The sequence below is a fragment of the Trachinotus anak genome, unplaced genomic scaffold (genome assembly GCF_046630095.1).
Source record: "Trachinotus anak isolate AG129_WGS33_773 ecotype Australia unplaced genomic scaffold, CSIRO_AGI_Tana_v1 ptg000004l, whole genome shotgun sequence".
In the NCBI taxonomy this organism is placed as follows: Eukaryota; Metazoa; Chordata; class Actinopteri; order Carangiformes; family Carangidae; genus Trachinotus; species Trachinotus anak.
The window spans coordinates 1,080,169-1,099,809 of record NW_027273855.1 but is presented as its reverse complement, the minus strand read 5'-3'; the positions used below and the strand labels follow the sequence as shown (position 1 = coordinate 1,099,809).

Genomic DNA, 19,641 nt, shown 5'->3' with positions numbered 1-19,641 from the left:
GTCTGGATTATGGATTATTCTGTATGAATGTGTGTGTGTGTGTGTGTGTGTGTGTGTGTGTGTGTTGGGGGGGGGGGGGGGGGGGGTCAGTGAGAGCAAGTGGTTCTCAAGGAATTATTTTTCGTGATAAAAAATTTCCCCTTAGTGTGTGTAAAATAATCAATAAAAACGAAACCAAACAACAACAAAACAAAATGAAACAAAAACAAACCAAACAGTGGCATTATGTAAAATAAAACAACCCAAAACAAGACATTTAAAGGTTAAAATCATGACAGTTATTGAATATTAAGTGTCAGGAATGCTGTTGATTTAAATAATGAATTCAGTGGAAAATAATAATATCCAATATTTTATTGCTTTTATTTATTTATTTATTTAGATGCAGCCATTTTTGTCCTCTAAGGTCATGAGTTTGACTTTTCTTTTAAATCTGACACTGCCTCAAAAAAATGTATCAAAATCAGTGTGTTTGCTTTTCCATTTAGCATTCAGTACATGGAAAACAGTTCATTCCTTTTTTTTATTAGAACAAAAGAGGCATTGCGTAAACAAACTGGCAAACAAATGAATAGTTGGTAGTTATGATCAGGACTGATTCAAATACGAATTCAGTGTAAGTGTAAAAAAATATGAATATATTTTTATAGCAGTTTTTTGCTTTTAGATGGATGCACACGGTTTGAGAACGATAGGCTACTTGAGTAAATATAGTTGAGGTGGAGAGCAGTAAATCTCCATCTGTCACTTATTGAAATTTTTAGTTTTAAAAGAGAATTTTCTGTCCATGATTTGTGCCTTAAACCACAGTGACGAGGTCGGGTCTGATATACTGAGAGGACAGGTAACCAAAGAGAGAGAGAGAGGGATGGGAAATCAGATGAAAAAAGATCAAGAGCCAGATGTTCTGTACTTCTAAGCCTGGATCACTGAATACTGAAGTAAACAGATGATTTTAAAATATTTTTTTAAAACAGAAATTCCTCAGCGCCGACCTTACAGTGGAAGTGGAAGGTGTATTTTCAGATTTGAGCTCAGCTGCACCGCGAATTTCCTCCTGTTCTCAGTTTTTATGCTAAGCTAAGCTAAACATGTCTCAGGCCTGTGTCTGTACAGGACACAGAGACTAAACTGACATTGATTTTCCATCTGGCAGCAAACCAGTGTTTTTCTGAGAGGAAACTGATGATGTACAAGCTGCTGAGTCGTTTTATGATCAGCTGTTACCGACCTCTCATCTCTTTTGACTGACATTCAGTTAAACAAGCTGACTGTAACTGTTTGATTTGTGTGACCACAGCATCTCTGTCAATCAAGGAGATCCTATCAAGTTGCATTATGGGAAGTATAGGATACAGTTTAAACTCATACTAGGGACTGAAAGTGAGGAGGTCTGCTTCAAAGTCTTTGTCTTTTTGCCAGTGGTTCTCAAAGTGGGGTCTTTGGACCCACAAGGGTCCTTAAAGAGTTTCCTGGGGGTCCCCAGCGAAAAAGGGGAATAATTTATCTTCACCATAATCCCATCCATAAATAACACAATGACAGAATGTATGACTATTTTATTCATAGGTTTCAAACACTTTCTATAATAAAACATCTCAAATCAAAAATCTTATCAGATGGAATCTGTGGTTTAATTTGTGTCAGTTTTGGGTCGATGTGAGAAAGTTTGAGAACCTTTGCTTTATGTGAATAAGTGTCTGCTGTGTGAGACGTCTCCTCTGCAGACCTCAGGAAGAGCAGCAGCTGATGAGACTGAGACAGAACGAACAACAGCAGCACTGATCCTATTGACTGAGAAAGTGGGATACCCCCCGCCATGATAAGTAAGTATGAAGCTGTAAACATCTCTACGGGAGATCAGCGCTCGCTCACAGTCCTCGTTAGAAACAAAACCCAGCTCCGGTCTGATTAGCCTGGTGGATTAACTGGAATGTGTAGATTAATGGTGAGTGGGGGCCAGGGAAACCCCAGCGACACCTCCTACAGTGTAGAGATGCTCATACAATCCCTCACACACATGCACAGCAGACAACAATATGTCAGTGTTGTGTTCTCCTCATGTTCAGCTGGGTACACAGTGTACTGAGAGCAGAGGAGCAGGGAGGGGGCGGGGGGGAGGATGGGAGCAGCAGCTATAGAGTAATGCTGCTAAGAGATGGGGGAAGTCAGGGAAGATGGAAACAGCTGTGACACGGGCAACAAGCAGCCAATCAGAGCGCAAGAACTCTCGAATACCAGACAAGACAGACAAGGATCAAGAGTCAGTACTCTAATATTTATGATGACTCTTTTATTATCATTCATATTATTGTGCAGAGAAATCATAATTTTTACATTTTTTTCTGTCTTATATAATGTAATAAATTACAATAACAAATATATATATATATATATATATATATATACACACACACACACAGTTTTGCTTCTATATACCATATATATCCCTCCACCAAGTTTTGTGCAAATCAGTTCTGTACGTTTTGTGTAATTCCACTGACACAGAAACAGACACACATGAAAACATATGGAATCATATTTTGTTTGGTTTGACAGATAAAAGTGAACATTTGTCTTTTTCCACAGTCAGATCTGTTAAAGCTGCAGGTGTCAGTTCATTTCAGTCAGATCTGAGACATGTATGAGCACATGTGCTGCAGTCTGAGGATGTGTTGGCAGAGTTTTCAGGCCTGCTGCCAAAGAACAACATGTTCCTGAATGTATAGAGCAGAGGGGTGGGGCTCAACCTACACACACACACACACACACACACAGAGAGAGAGAGATAAAGAGAGGATGCATGTCAGTGGTGTCCGTACTAATACATTAATACATAAACACACGTCAGCTGGCTCTCAGTGTAATGCAGAATAAACTCGTCCTCATTCAGTTTTATTATTTACTCTTTCTTGAAGAATTCCACCAGTTTCTACATGTGTGTGTGTGTTGTACCACATGTATGACAAAGTTGTAAAAAGCCTTCAGTCCCAGAGGAAGCTGTGTGTTGTTGTTCTGAAGACTGAGCTCCAGTGATCCTACACCTCTACACGGATTCCTACTGTAATTGATATTTATATTATCATTCACTGCACTGTCAAACTTTTCATTTGAACATTATCTTTACTATTTTTATTGACGTGTAGTGAGACAGTCCACAGAGGCAGCTCTGTTTACAATTCAGTTCAACTTAAAGCTTAGATTTACCTTCACACACAAATATTTGGCAGCTGTGAATGTTTGATTTTGACTCTGAGGGCAAAGAAATTAAATATTTTAAACGCTGTGGAGACATGACAACCACAAGTAATCAGGCTGTTCTCTGTCTCCATGGTTTGACCACAGAGGCGACTGCCAGGCCAGTTCCAGAGGACTGAAAACACCTGAATGAGTTTTCAGGTGGGCAGGATTTGATCAGATCGACCAGCTCTGGTTTATTCTCCACCTCCTGAGAAAAAGCTGCTGAGTGCTCCACTGTGTTCGCCAGCTGGTCTCCACCTGTGTCTGTCAGCTGGTGCGTACAGTGGGTTTACAGTGGGTTTATGGGTGCAGACAGTTGCTGGCTGATTACTGTAAAACCAAACAATGAGCAAAAAGAGGCTGAAAGCTTTGCAGAGCTGAGGGACACTGGTCGGTGATAATTCTCTATGGTCTTGTATATGAAGCCAGGCATCGCCACACCCAGGCCCCCGACCCAGGCCCCCGACCTGCTTCCACTGCACCCTGACCCAGTCTCTGTCCTTGCGGGTGGTGGGCCCACAGGGAGGTGGCTCCATGTAATTACTCTGGGCTGTGCTGGGCCTGTCTGGCTCTGGGGACCGGAGTGTGTGCTCAAATTATCAGGGCAGCCCACTGCTCAGCCTCCTGGAGCTTGGAGTCGAGCCACTGCTCCTCCTACAAAGGAGCCAGTTGAGGTGGTTCAGGCATGTGGTAGGAGGCCTCCTGGGCTCCTTCACTTCCAGCTACGTCCAGTGGTAGGAGGCCTCAGAGAGATTATGTATCTGATCTGGCCTGGGAACACCTCAGGACCCCCCAGGAGGAGCTGGAAGAGAAGGACGTCTGGAATAATTTACCTGACCTGCTGCCCCCACGACCTGACCTCAGATCAGCAGAAGAAGGTGGATGAATTCTCTGTAGGATGAGTGACACCTTTCATATTACACAGTCATTTGTGTTGTAGTTATTATAAAAATATTGTTTCGTGAAGCTTGTAGTACAAAAAGATATTATTATAATGATATACTCATATTAAAACCTGTTGGAACAGATATTTTAATTAAAAACATTCATCAATGTGTTCATGTAAAGTCGCTCTTTTCTTTTCAGTCCTCTCAAACCTGCAGACGCTTCTCAGACGTGAAGCAACGATGTCAGTTCACATCGATTTCACCGAACGTCTCTTTTTGTCAACAGCAACGTGTCTGCTTTATAACAGCTGCTGCTTTCAGCTGTTCATGGGATTCATGAGCACAGCTGCAGCTCCCATGATGCTCTCTGACTGTCTGATCACAATAACTGTCATATAATGTTCCTGACCTTTAACCTCCAAACTGTGGGTTTTGGTCATCGGGAAAATTATTCACATTTTACTTTAAAATTGTCTTTAAACTGTTGGAGTTTGTTGTATGAGCAGGACATTCTTTTCTGATCCATCACTGTTTGGAAAAGACAACACAGAGAGTCACAAACAGCTTTAATCCTTCTATGTGAAGAAATAACTGACCCTCGGTTTGGAGAACAATCAAACTGATCAGACATTTGTTGGCAGATATTATGAAAGTTGACAGGAAGTTGGCCAGACTGATGCAGCCATACAGGTTATTATAAGGCAACTTACAGGATTAACATCCCCCAGATATCAGCTCCAATAAGTAATAACTGAACTATATCTGGAAACATGGTGGAATCACAACATGTAGGTCCAACAGACAAAAGTCTGCACACCTGTCATGTTGATAGCGATCTCTCAGTGTAGATGAAATCTTATCAGTTTACAGTAACGGCTGAACCAGGAAGTAGCTCCGTAAACTGTGAACAGACCTCACCTGTTCACCTGTCAGGGTTTGGACCTTGTGCTCTTTTCCTTTTCCTGTTGATTTCCCTCCCTCATGTGTTCGTTTGTCCCCAGTTTGTTCCCTGTGCCTGTATTTGTGTGTGTGTATGTGTGTGTGTTCAGCTGGGCGTGGCTTCCTCCATACACACCTGCTCCACATCATGCAGTCACCTCCACAACCAGCTGCGGTATAAAGGACCAGTTGAACTCGCCGTTCTTCGTCAGATCTTTCCATCACTTGATGTGGTACAACCTCTGTGACCAAGCTCTGTTCCTCAGCTGTGTTGCTCTGTGTCTTCTGGGCTTTTGGTGATCTGTTCTCCCCGAGCTTCAGGTCCATACTCCAGCTCAGTCGGTTCCTGTTTGTTCCTGTCTGCCCAGGTCTGTGGATCCCTGTTTTTCTCCTCCATTATTCTGCCAGCCTGTCTACAGCCACTCGCCCCATCACCAGCTCCATCTCACACATTTCACAAGAATTACAATAAAAGACTGTTGTTTCACTAGGACTCTGTCTTCTGCCTTGTGGGTTCAGATCTGTACAAAAACCTACCATCACCTTTAGCTTTTATTCCAAATGAGTTGGTTTATTTGTAGTAAAATAACATCAGCCAGTGCAGTGTTATCATGACCAGTGGCCACGGCTATGAAAGTACTAAACAGTAGTTTTCCCTCACATTAACATATTTCTTCAAAATCAAAGAAACAGGTGCACCGGTGCTCACCTGGTAGGGCTGAGTCTCTGCTGCAGTGGCTGGGGTTCAAATCCAGCCTGAGTCCTTTGCTACATGTCGTCCCTCCTCTCTCTCCACTGTCACTATCTAATAAAAAAAAAAAACCCCAACTAATTCCCAAATAGGTAATCTTAAAAAAACCAAAACTGCCTCAGTGTCGACTAAAAACGATGCTGGTGGGACTGATGCATCAGTCATTACTCAGTGAGGTTAACACAGTTGGGCTTTTGCTCACCAAATTGTAATATTTCTATTGATGCAATTACTAAAGCATTTAGCATGATCAATCCTGTATAGATAATCAAAGGATCTATAGCAGATTGTTTGCCTTCCACTGCACAGCTCATCAGCTCATGCACATTGATCCATTATAAGACTGAATGTCAGTTTAAAAACGTCATCAGTGTTGTGAAGCTGTTCAGAGAAAGTGTTGCTGTAAACAGTCACACCATCAAATGATTTCTTCATCTTCAAATAATCCATTAGGTCCTGTACTTTCAATTTCATTCTCTGATTTCATGCTCAGTCTGGACTCTTTACAAAAGCAAAACTAATGCTCTTCATGTGCTGTTTGATGTAGATAACGTGATAATTAATGGACCTAATGGCTTCTCTCTGTCTGTTTAGGCTTCATCTCCTCCTAAAAGAAGTATTGATCTGTGTTGATGCTTTATTACGTGTTCAAAGAGAGCGTCACGGACTCTGATGAGGACATCAAGGTGAGTCATTTTGTGAAAGGAGTCATTCAGGGTTTTGTGGCTTTTTACACATGAATGAAAAACAGCCTTGTTCACATACAGCTCTTCTTATATTTATGAAAGTGCTTCATCAGCCCAAGAGTGGTGATATTCACTAAAACTGATAGAGAATCAACAGAAGTTGAAGTTGGAGGTTCTGGCAGCAGGACTGACACCATTCATTCAAACTATTGTTCAAATGTGACAATGATTAACATTTCTAAACAACAGAGAAAGTCAATGTTCACAACAAAAGTCATATTATATATCACTGACAAAAACATACTAATGGAAAAATCACAATAAATACTAATTAAATCGTCCACCTTAGTTAGCAAACTTAAACTTTCAAAAAAGAAAATGTCACCATGCCAACAACCTCTGCGTTGCCAAGCAACATATCCATGGTCTGAGACAGAAACTTCAGATGGATGGTTTGCATAGTGAGTACACAAACTGTCTTGTTGATGTCAGTAGCAAAGGTTATGCTGAACACAACATCACATCAGTTGGAACCATGTTGGGGAAACGTGTGGTACATACCTCAACATGGACAAGGTTGCAGTTGGTTGGATCTTCAAACTGAGAGGAACTCTGATGAAACTGAGAAAGAAATTAACAGTTGCAAATACTATAACCATCTACACAGTCTACAAACCAGATCCAATTCTAGAGGAAGAGTTTGGAGACAACTAAATAAAGCAGCAGTTTCTGAGGATATAAAACATCCCCTGATCTTACCTGACGACCGACACAAACACCTTATTCTCCATCATTTCCTTTCTCGATACTGAATATGATATTTTGTTTTACATGGTTTTCCCACATAAAAAAAAAGAAAAAAAAAAAAAAACTGGTCTGAAGCTCATCTGCTCTGACTTCCTGATTTATAAACCTGGATCAGGCCTTGGCCCCGCCCACCACCTGCTGGCTCCAGGTGTCCAGATGAAACTCTGGCTAACTCTGGCTTTCTGTATTGACAAGGTTTCAGGTGTATTTAGCCCCGCCCCCCGTCCCCACAAGTTGACAGGATTGGTTCCTCAGGTTCTATGACGTATGAATCCCTGACTGTCTGAATCTGTTTTTATGAGACTGTCATTGGTTCAAGGTGGAAACACTCAGTCATGGTGTTGACTGATTATTATATATATATATATATATATATATATATATATATATATATATATATATAGAAAAACATCATGTGGACATTGATTTTCATCAGCGGGGTCTTTAACTTTGGGAGATATTCACTTGATGTGTTAACAGACTGCTGACATCTAGTACATTTAACACGTTTATTATTCCTGTAAAGATAAGTTTAGACTGCTGCAGCCCTGATTTAAGGAGGGGTCAGACACTAAAATAAAACTTTCCAAATTTTGCTTGACAAGAAAACAATTTTGGAAACACTGAAGCACAACACTGCTTTGGAGTTTGTCCAGTTTAAAGAAACACAGTGACAGAAAATACAGAGCGAATCCAAAAATATCTGTTTAACACACAGGCCAAACAAACAGGCTGCAGAGAGCTGCTGTCTCTCTCAGACCAGGCTGACCCACTTCTCCTGTGGTGCTGCCTTGTTCCAGGGCGGCACGTGGAGGACACACACACACACACACACACACACACACACACACACACACACACACACACACACACACACACACACACACACACACACACACAGACAGCTGAGCTTTCCCTTCTGTTCATCCAAATCTGCCTCATCCAAATCTTTGTGGCTCCTCCCTGTCTGACTGAAGGGTCGAAATCAGATGTTCTATTTCAGCATCAACGTGTCGCGGCTGCTGTTCATAGAAATATTCACACTGTCACTGAACTACGGACGAATGAGGGGAAACTGTTTGTTTTGCTGACAGAATAAAGAAAATTTCTTATATTCCCATTTTATATTGTCTCTATTGAACCAGTGTGTAATCGCACTGTCAGCTCCCTGAGCTTGTTATTTAAACATAACATAGATATAATATAACATAAGATAACATCAGGTTGGAAGAACAAAGTGAAACTAAATGTAAATTCACTTACAGGCTACAGCTTAACTGTGAATAAGCTGCACTGCTGCAGATCTGGGTTCAGTTTTAAAGATGAATTGTACTTTGTGGTGAGATCAAACTAATTCAGGGGCCACAGTCCACAGAGCTGTGGCCCTCTGTAGCCATCATAGACCAAGCAGGATGAACTGAAATGAGAGGGTCTGGCCTATGAAGGATTTCTTCTTTGTGTCACCAGCTGTGTCGTTACTGTTGTCACGAAGCAAAGGCTCTCTGTCTGTGTAATTTGCTTATTTTCATTACCAGCGAACAATGAATCTTGGAGCCTTTGTTGCCCAGGAGACGAAGGATGCATTTGAAGGAGCCTTTGAAATGAGCCACTGTGACGTAATCGATCTTTAAATGCTGCCTCCAGAGGATGTGGCCCCTGAAATGAGACACAGCTACAGTCAGACTTCAGATAAACATCTGAATTCATCTGTTGCACAAAGCTGTCTAGTGTTGGACAGACTTAAGCAGCACTCATTTTGTGACGTCATTCTGTAGTCTTGTTGTTTGTAGATTGTTATAATCCCCATCACTGGAGGTGGAGCTGAGACTTTGGTGAGTATCAGTCTGTAGCGGGCGTACACTCACCCACCTGTCACTCAAAGAGGCCACACCCCCAATTCACCATAACTTTAGTCCTTAATAAAACGTAAACAGGTGAGTTGTATAAATTCAGCCGTACAGGTGTCATGAAGGAGGAAATGATCTCCAGAGACCAGAACAGTTTCTGTACCAGGCTGTAAACATGTTTCTTTCTGCTGTAAAGTTGGACATTTGAACATGGGAGAAATAAAGAGCCAGTTTTAGCTTCTCTATCATGACAGGGCAAAAAATGAGGGTGGAAAAATGTGAACTTTTACCTGGATCAGTATGACTGATGTCAGTCTTTGGATCTGACCAGATATGGCCATTATTACACTGAATAGTCATATAATTATTTATACAAGTGCTGTATCATTAAACTGCATGTGTAGCTCTGCTCTGAGTCATATTTTGAATAAGAAAAGCTAAAAGGTGAAAAACTGAAAGCTCCTGTGTCATCACTTCACCTCCTGCTGCAGACTGTGACCTCCCGTCCTCTGACCAGGTCACTGCTTTATTCCCAACACACTCTTCACTTCCTGACCTCTCTTTGTCCCACCAACACTGAGGCTGGACGTGTGGGCAGGTATACATAGATCTGACTAATCCTAATCCACAGGTCTTTAATCTGCTGTGAGAACAGGCTGTGGCTGTGACTCGGCCTCGACACAGCCCTGTCTGGTCTGACCCGGCCTGGATGATGGGCCTCGGTAATCTTTCCACTGAGGATGACGCAGCAGGAAAAAGGAGTCAGCACAGAGAGAGAACAGCTCAGATTACACCGCCCTCCCTGCCGTCCACATGTTCTCTGCTGATTGAGTTTTGTTTGCTTGTTTACTTGTGTATTTTTAGGCTGCGTGGCTTAAGCTTCTTTTCGTTTGTGTTGTCATCATGTTGGCTTTTCTCTTCCATTGTGTTTTCCTTGTTACTTCTCATGACATCACAATTCACTACAAGTCACATTCATCAGTTTCACTCATGTCATAATGAAATGTTATTGTGAAACAGAAATATTCCAAAACAAGTTTTGATGCTCGGCTGAAGTGGGAATAAAAGTTGATGCGTCAGTAAAAGCAAAATGCGACAAAGCGCAGTGGAAACAGACGAATAAATGATGACGTACATGAAGCATGTGACTAAAGCTCCCACTCACCTGAGGAGATAGAAAAATGGGAGCATAAAGATCCGTCCCTCAAACAAAGACATGAAATATTAAACTACCACCATGTGTCCTACAGGGTTTTCCACCATTCGAGGTTTGACTGACACTCAGTCATCGTGTTCACCTTCTTTTCCTGCAGTAGTTTAATGGTTTGATCCAACAGGAACTGTCAGTCTGGACAAACCAACTCCTAATATTCACATGACAGCAGTGGAAACACACACTCTCGCATTGTTCTCACAATTTTAATATCATACACTCTTATTATTAAATTAAATTAAATTAAACCAAATGAGTTGTTGAGTTTGTGATCAAGGTTTTTGATGTGAGAATAGAAATGATGTGCATCTCTCTGAAAATACTTTATCTACTTTAATTCCAGTTAATGTCTGAAGAATAATATTATCTACTGTATTAAACCAACCAACCCAGATGCACATTTCAAATGAAACTCTGCACTAAAAAAAACAGACTGAACAAATAAACAATGTGAAAAATCCACTGCAAAATAATAGATTTCAAATAAAATATGAAGGATATGAAATTCTACATAACAAACAGTGTTCAGTGAATGAATGTGACTACTGACTGGATTCCTGAGGTGCAGACAGTTTCACAGGACAGCAGTTCAGTCTTTTGTCTCTGTGTGTGTCTGTGTGTGTGTTTTTGAGCAGCAGTACACAGTGTTCAGTACACAATGTCCCAGCACATTTACAGCTTTGTGTCCGCAGCCTCGAAACTGATGACTCGGAGCTGTATGACGGCTCAGCTCCACCGTGAGCCTCAGCAGCAGCATGAGAGGAGCAGTGCTGCCCCCGTCTGTCAGCACAGGAAGGACCACATCTTCATTTGACACAAACACTCGTCCCTTGTGATAATTATTTTATGTTAAATCTTCAATTTCATTTTGATTAATAAAGTCAATACAGCTTAATTCGTTCAAGGCCAATTAACAACACATACACTGTGCAATTGAGTTTATATATTTGATATTTTTGAATGAACTAAAAATGGCTGTAACGTGTTTTTATATTCATATGAAAAGTGATCACTTTTTTGCTCAATAAAAATTTTTATTAACATAAAAACACAAACTTAAGTAAAAAGTAAATCAAAGCAACTTAAGTTTTTAAGTTGTATGCAACTTAAAATCTGTGCAACTGTGCAACAATTGTGCAACTTCCACTTCGCTGTGTAACTTAAAATCTTACATCAGTGCCTTAAATATTTACTGTTAAAACAGCGTATTGTTAAGCTCAGACATAGATATTGAGCACTGTGTATAAATGTTTGTAGTTGTTTGAACTTGCAAAATAATGTAAAAATATGTTTAATTTTTATTTGACTTTCTTGTTCAATTAAATGAAAGATTTTTTTTTATCAAGGTTTTTTTTTAGCTCATATACTTTAGTAAAAATTTGTCAAAGCAAATGTTCTAAATAGTTCCTAATGATTATGTCCCTCTGTCAGTCTGTCCAGGCTGAGACATTTCAGCTTGGACAGACCGCCATGAAATTTTGTTCACACATTCATTTCCCCGTCAGTTCAGTGACCAAACGTTCCCGGAAGTGGTTAATGAGGAGAAGCTGCACCTCTGCCGCTGCTCTCGTGTTCAGAGAGTCCTGAGAGAACAAACTGTTTCACCCACATGTCGTTTAGGGCAAGGACATCGATTGCTTTAACAATCCCTCAGGAAACACAGGTGACGCCAGGACTTCAGTTATACTTTGACACTTTTAGAGTGGAAATGGAAAGAGGACATGTTTGGTGTCTATTCCAGAGTGTTTTAGCTCAAAGTGTCACTGATGAGTAGTTGATTTGTAACTTCCAGGTATGTTTCAGTGTCCTCCACCTCCGCACAGTTTTTCAGGTCATGGTTGTTCCTTGAATCTTGTAGAACCTGCTACAGTTCTTCTGTGGATTTAGGCTGACTCAGTGTCTTCTGTCTCTGCTGCCCTTCAGCCTGCACCTCCGTCGAATCCAGCTGACGAGCTTCCTGTCTGGTCCTGACCCTGAACACCCTGAGCGTGACCCATATCTCCCTGGGTCAGAATCCCTGTAGGGAAGAGTGGGTCACGGAGATGTCGCTCCCCCAAGCTGCCCATCGCTCCTGAACTTACGCCGCCCAGGCTGGACCTTGAGTTGCTGTCCCCACCGACATCCTGTCTGTTCTTGAATCACAGGTTTCAGCTGATGTCTCATCTGTCTGTCTTCACCAACCCACAACCAGACCTCCAGCTGCCCGCCTCCAACCCTAAACCCTGACCTGAGCTGCAGCTGAAACTTCTCACACCAGTCTCCTTCACTGACCTCCTGCCTGACCTTCAGAGGGAACCCACCACCACCATCGCCCTCCTTCCAGAGAGGACCGCCCTTTGCCTTCAGACTCCAGAGAGGTCCTGCCTCTGTTGTTGGCCTCCTGTTCGAGTGGTCCTGCCTTCATCCCTGCCTTCGCTGACGCCCACTGAACCAGCTCCACCTGTCTGTCCTCCGGAGTGGCTTCACAGGTCTGTCCACCTGAGACCCCCCCCACCTAACCCATTATCATGTATATACATTCATTAATGCACATGCATTGTCTTACACTTTACTGTTCAACTATAGCTTGAACTGTGAAAACTTCAGTCCTGCTGTTTGCAGCAATGTCATGAAATCATCGTCTTGTTTGTTGTCAGGTCTGAACTGGTCGTCAGTCAGAGGTTTATGAGCTTAATGTACCAGTGATGAACCTGTCTGTCAAACCTGGTGGTGGACTTCACAGATACAGACTGCCCCCTGGTGGCCAATGATCATCAGTCACCAATCACACACTGCACATTCACCAGTCTGATGGATCAATAAGTGATTAAGAGGAACTTCTTGACCTCTGATCAGGGTCGTGTTCAGTCTCAACATTTGTCCTCTGAATTTTCTTCCACTGCCAGAGCACCAACACTAACGGCTCTTTAAATCATCAGTGTGCTGCAGACACAGAATGATTAGATTCAATCAAAGTCAGAGTCAGTGAAGCAGGTGATTTATGCAAATACAGTCATGACAACAACACTGCAATGTTTTTTATATTAATCAAAGATGACGTTGGTTCTTCCTGCGATGCGTATGTTGTTTATAATTGTCTCCAGTTCTGAGTGCATGATGGGATATTTTAAGCAGATAAAATAGTTCTGTAGGCACACAAATTATATTTTGCTGATTTTCTTTGTCATTCAACATATAATTATCTTTGAGGGATAAATGTCCTCAGTAAATGTTTTTGTGTGTTTTCTATACACACAGAATAAACTGCTCTCAGTCAATTTAACTCATTCACCTGCTGATTTCTGCAAAAAAAAAAAAAACCTTACAAATCTGCAATTGAAGATTTAAATAAGTAAAATTGAATTGAAAACAAGTCTTTCAGATTTTTCACATTTTATTGTTTTGTGGTAAAAACAGAATTTTTTTTGCAAATCTATTAAAAAAGGCAAAAGTGAGATGGTTCTACATCCTGATTGGAGTCCACCTGTGGTAAACTCAGCTGATTGGACATCACCTGTCTATAAAAGGTCTCACAGCTGTCGATGCAGATCAGAACAAAAACCACGAGGAGGGAGGAGCTGCCTGCAGAGCTCAGAGACCGGATTGTGTCCAGGCTCAGATCTGAGGAAGGAGACAAAAACTTTTCTGCTGCTGGATTTTTCCCATAACTGTCCACCTTGTTAAAACCGAGCAGTCAGGGAGAAGGATCTTGGTAAGAGAGGTGACCACGGAGCTGGCCGAGCTCCAGAGATCCTCTGTGGAGATGGAGAAACTTGCAGAAGAACAACCATCATATCCGTTTCCTCCAGACTTGACTCTTAGAACTGAGGCCAGACCGTTCAATGGTTTCATCAGAACAGAGAATCAGGTTTCTCAGAGTCTCTGAGTCCTTTACAACGTTTCACTGGGGAGAGGCTTCGTCTGGACACTCATATAAAGCCAGGATCAGTAGAGCTGCAGTGATGTTTGTCTATCTGCTGCTATGTAGATGACACCAGCTGTATTAATCTATGAAGCCAGATGAGACAAATCAGGAGGTCAAACTAAATACTTTATTCATGGTTCTGATGATGTTTCTCATAATTAAAATCTCTGTTTCTTTCACATGAACACACTTGTACCTGGACAGGTAAACCCAGGGTTAAGTTAGGCTCAGTTAAACCAGATAATGAAACAATGTTAAACTTTTCTTCAGGTCTTGGCCTCTCCCTGTGAAGTGCCCTCAGATGATGTACGTTGTGATTAGAGGCTATATAAATAAAAACTGGATTCATCTGAATTGACCCTGTTCAGCAGCTGATCTCTACCTGCTTCTGTCTGCTGTTTGGTGCTGAGCAGGTTGATGAGAAATCAATTAAGCTGTGGCTGTAAACCCAGAAGAGTGAGGTAAAAAAACTGCACAGTTAGTGATAATAACCTTCACATTACACTTAACCTGGTGTTTACATCAAAATTGTCGTGGTCTCTTTTATTGGATTTAATGTTTGTATTTTTGTTTATTTCCTGTTTTACTTTGAAAGGTTTCCCCTGCGCTTGTTTCCTGAGTTTTCCTGGTGTCTCCTCGCGCTTCGTTCAGTTTTGTTTTTTGTTACTTATCCTTTAAGTTCCTAAGTTCTGGATTTTGTTTTTAGACTTCCTGGCCACCCTTCACTGGGTTTGTTTCTTCAGTTAAGTGACACTTTTTAAGCTTTTCCTTGTTGAATAAATCACTGAACTCTACCAGCTCAGTTTTTTTGTATAAAATATACAAAAATATTATTGTATAAAAAACATAAAACATTATTTCAGCAGCAGGTGGTCATTATGATCCTGTGGTTATAGTGCAAAAAAAACCCAAAACACAACACACAACAGATGAAGCTTTGTTGAAGCTCTGTACTGAACTCTTTAATAAGTGATAACTCATTTTTACAGCCATAATAATAAAGTTGTATTTTCATATGATGGTTCGTATACATGATAATGTCACAGTCATGGAGGCGTCTATTAATGAGAATTTAAGAATTGGTGGTTTAATCATCTACAGGGAGTCTAAGAGCAGTGTATGTAAACAGACCTTTATGGACATTGTTTATGTACTGAGTTCAGAGCAGGAAGTGGAGCTGGAAGTCTGTTTTATAGGCCTGTGTAAATTGGACAGAGCTGAGTCTTCCTGATCTAATCCTGCCTGTATTGGTCTTTCTCTCCAGAGCAAATAAAAACAAAGCTTTCGATTGATCTGGAGAGACAGTGAGCCGGTTTGATTTAGGATGAGGCTAATCTCTGCAGAACAGCTCCCACTGCTGCATCTGCTTCATCCCTGAACCAGAGCAAACAAGGAAATGAATCTAACATGTTGTTATTAGACTCTTCTGATTGGATTTACTGAGTTTCAAATATCTTATATCAACGCTGTGTAAAATTTGCTGTGTGGGGACGTAATCATGTCTTACACCATCCCGTCATACATATGGTGTTCATGGTGTGACTCATACGCTCATGGACGGTGACCGTTCTTAACTTTCCTCATGGGACGTTGCGTGATATTATACTGTCGAGCTCCAGCTGCTCCACTCAGAGTTCAGCAGGATTAAGACCAAACAGATCGATGCAGCGTCACCACAAACCAAAAGGGCCGACACACAACAGGCTGTGAAAAGATAACAAACAGTTCACTGGTTCACACAAAGCTGAGTGAAGCGTCAGTGTGTGTCGGACTGTCATCTGAAACATCTTCCCTCTCACATGTGGGCGCTGCGTCCAAGGAGATGATCTGACACTGAGACCGGCTGTGTGTGGAAGTGAACGCAGCTCCTTCTCTCACTGTGTACGTTTTTCAGGAGACACCGCTGTGGGTCGTATCAGAGGGGTGAAGAAAACAACCTGTGTGGTTGTTCAGGTTGGAGGACTGGTGGGTGTCTCCCCCTCTTCATCACTTTTAAAGTGATTTTAACTCTGAATTCTAACCAAAGGTCCACTTTAATCATCATTTCTGGAGCTTTCAGTCATGTTGACTGTGAGATGATGTCATCATAAATACCTGTTATCATCACTTTATTGACCTTGTCCAATCCTCCCATTTCTCCGTTTGTCCCATTTCCAGTTCTGTCTTTTAACATCTGGTTACCGTGAACTCTTCACACCGCCCACAACTATGAAGAACGACATCATGAAATAAAAGGTGACATCAAATAAAAGTCTCATTATGAAATAAGAACCATCTAATGAAATAAAAGTGATATTCTTAAAGTAAGAATAACACAGTTTTCATATTCTTAAATATATTTTAAATTCTTAACAAATTGTTTTTCATTTTATATTTTGCACAAATTGTTCCAAAGTTTATTTATTTTACAATACTTTATTAGAACTGAACATTCTGGGCTTCCATACCTGTGAGAGTCAACGGGGGAGTGATTGTGTGTGCTGATTCCTGGGCTATAGTTTGTCTAACGCTGTCTGTGCGTGCAGCTGTATACTGTAACTCCCTATAGACTTGTTAAACAGAAGAACTACGACAGGACACACACGTGTTGTTTGGATGAATCCGCCTCCTGACATGTTTGTGGCCGTGTATCAGATCCTGACACTGGACTCATGAGGAGTGAAGATCAACACCAAAGGCTTCTTACCACAGTTCCTGCTTCTGTGCAGCTTCCAGGTCTTTGCGGCTGATGAATTTGTCACATCTCACAGACGAGGGCACTTTTACTAATTAACTTAAGCAAACGTCCTCCGTCCTTGTCCGTGCACGGCAGCACCGAGCTGTTGATTCACAGGCCTGACTGCGAGTGGCGCCTCAGCCTCATCAGGACATGAGAGGGACGTTTAAATGGCCTGATAAGAACAGAGCACTAGAACAAAGGCATGATGGGAGAGAAATGATTGCAGCCCAGAAGACAAAAAGAGACGTTCAAGGCTGATGGATCATATCGTGATTGAGAGCGAGCTGAATATATTTAGGTGAATGAAGCCAGTGATTAAGGCTGGTGTCCATTCACTGATGTTCTTAGTGAAGAGGCCAAATATAATGTGGGTCACTGAGGGTGAAATGAGTCACACGTTATGGCTCTTATAAAGGAGGCGGGGCAGGATGCTGCTGTAGCTGTTAATCAGGAGGTAACAGAGAAAAATATGATTCCTTTATAAAACATTTTTTGAAAGTACGGGCATTAAAATGTCATTTTTATTTGATGTCATCAAATGAGAGACATTTGTTTTCTTTGTTTGTGTTTAGAGGGAGCGGGGTGGGCCCCAAACACCCCCCCACCGGAGAGAGCCAGGCGTGTGTGTGTGTGTGTGTGTGTGTGTGTGTGTGTGTGTGTGTGTGTGTGTGTGTCGTGCTCACATGGTGCTTTTATCTGCGACATTACAAGCTTTTACTGGTGTTTAACAAACATTAGCTATAAGACTGATCATTCTGAGACAGAATGATCAGGTTTGAAAGACTTGTGTAACTCACGATCTCCTTTTGACTTGACTTGACATTGAACTTTGACCTGTGTTTCAGGTTGTTTTTGTCCTTTCTATAGAGACACATTCTTTCCCCCATGTGGTCGGGTCAGTGTCCGGCTCTGCTCTGATTGGTTCAGCCTGAGGCCAGTTTGACTCAGTCACGTAGATCACAATCACCTGAGTGGAAGTTACTGGGAGCTTTTAGCACAATGTGTGGATCCTTTTTTCTGACTCTTGCCTCAAGTTTGAAGTTTTTTTGGATCCAGGACCTGTGAATGTCCCTTTGAATGTACTTTACAGCCTGTTTGCTCATTCTTACTCCCAACCATGAAGCTGTAATTGGTTGATTCTTGCTCTGACCAGGCTGAACAGAGGAACTGCTGAGGTCTGCAACCAGGCTGTCGACTGGTTTGGGTGGATTTACTTTTCTGTTTTCATGAAAATCTAAAGGCTAATGTTTGATTATGACTTTTTTTCATCCTTATTTTCATTTTTTTAATCCACTGGAATTTGATAGAGCAAAGTCACAATGTTCCCAGATCTGAGAAAATACCTGGGTGAGTGAAATATAACGTCACAGAAAGTAATAATATCCAGAGCTGCCATCCGTGTACTTGTATGAAGAGACGACCAGTTTTCTGAAGACATTCCCAGGTCTGGTGCTTCATCGTGGTGCAAGTTTTCACCTCCTCCAGTCAGTATCATCATCATCATCATCATCAGTATAAAGGCAAGAGTGGATGGTCATTTTTCCTGCAGTGCCACAGGGAGTCTGTTCTGGCTGTTTGCAGGTATTTTAATGAGGACGGGGAAAACTCGTTAGTTGGTGTTTGTATTATCACCATGAGACTCTGGTGAATAATTATCTTCACTTCAGGACCATTGGAAATGTGGGAAACTGCAATAATGGAGAAGTTATGGTTCATCTAAGCAAGAAATATTAATGCAAGTTGTTTTTAAATTAACTTTTGGGTGCAGACACTCGATTAGAAGTAGAATTACAAAATCTTTGGTACTGCACAGTGTGGAGCAAACAGCATGTGGCAAAGTTGTTGCTGCCTGTTTCAGTGTTTGTGTAAGATGATCTATTGTCTTCTTCATGTACTTCTTTATTTTCCTTTCCAGATGTTTGAACAAATGTCATCTTTTGAAAAATGTCCGTTCATGACAAACATTTGAACGAGGGGCAGCAGTTCGAGCTGCTTTATATCAATTTGTGCTTCAGACTTTTTCATTTCACGGGACGCAGCCCAGACACCACTGATGTAACTGCATCATCCAGACTCCTCCTGTAGGACTCAAATGTCTTTATCACTGAACTCACTTACTCAAGGGCTGCAATACTGCAGAATTTTATAAATTAACTTTAAAATTAGCTCAAAATAGACCGATATACTGACTCACTCTACTGTGCAAGTGTTGTTCCTGTGTATGTTTGTCCTGCACATGAGAGCCTGGAGCTTAGGACCAGTGATTTTAATGAACGTTGCTCTCCAGTGTATGTTATTGCTCTTTCTGTTTCAGATATTATTCCAGATATTTTCCATTTCTTTTGAAATTTCTCTCACTGACATCATTGAAAACGTTATAGATTGTCATGCTGAGTGCAAAAGCTTGTCAGGCATAGCAACAGTAACCGGGGGGTGGGGGGGGGGGTCTTAGTGTAAGGTCAATTGGATAAGAAAAACAAGCATGATTTAATAACCTAATAGACATATTGTTGACCTGCTTTCAGACTTTGACCCTATTTAAACCTGAGGACCACCCCACTGACCTCACACAGGCTGGAATCCATAAAGCACCGATCCATCCAAACCCTGTATGACCACCAGTTAATGAAACACACAAGCTGTGTGTG

The 19,641-nt window shown here is 41.4% G+C and overlaps 2 long non-coding RNA genes across 3 annotated transcripts; one reads left to right on the top strand and one right to left on the bottom strand.

The window, feature by feature from the left end:
* Positions 1-4,728: 4,728 nt before the first annotated feature.
* Positions 4,729-15,040, top strand: LOC139619907 (uncharacterized). 2 transcript variants are annotated; one of them, XR_011690682.1, is made up of 4 exons: positions 4,729-5,434; positions 6,412-6,503; positions 12,294-12,838; positions 13,007-15,040. It is a non-coding gene; the product is annotated as an uncharacterized lncRNA (long non-coding RNA). The 2 variants fall into 2 exon arrangements; XR_011690680.1 differs by lacking the exons at positions 12,294-12,838; positions 13,007-15,040 and adding an exon at positions 11,063-11,295.
* LOC139619908 (uncharacterized) lies at positions 5,375-7,629 on the bottom strand. Its single transcript, XR_011690683.1, has 4 exons — positions 7,263-7,629; positions 7,065-7,124; positions 5,776-5,871; positions 5,375-5,504 (listed from the first exon to the last, which is right to left on the bottom strand). It is a non-coding gene; the product is annotated as an uncharacterized lncRNA (long non-coding RNA).
* Positions 15,041-19,641: the final 4,601 nt, after the last annotated feature.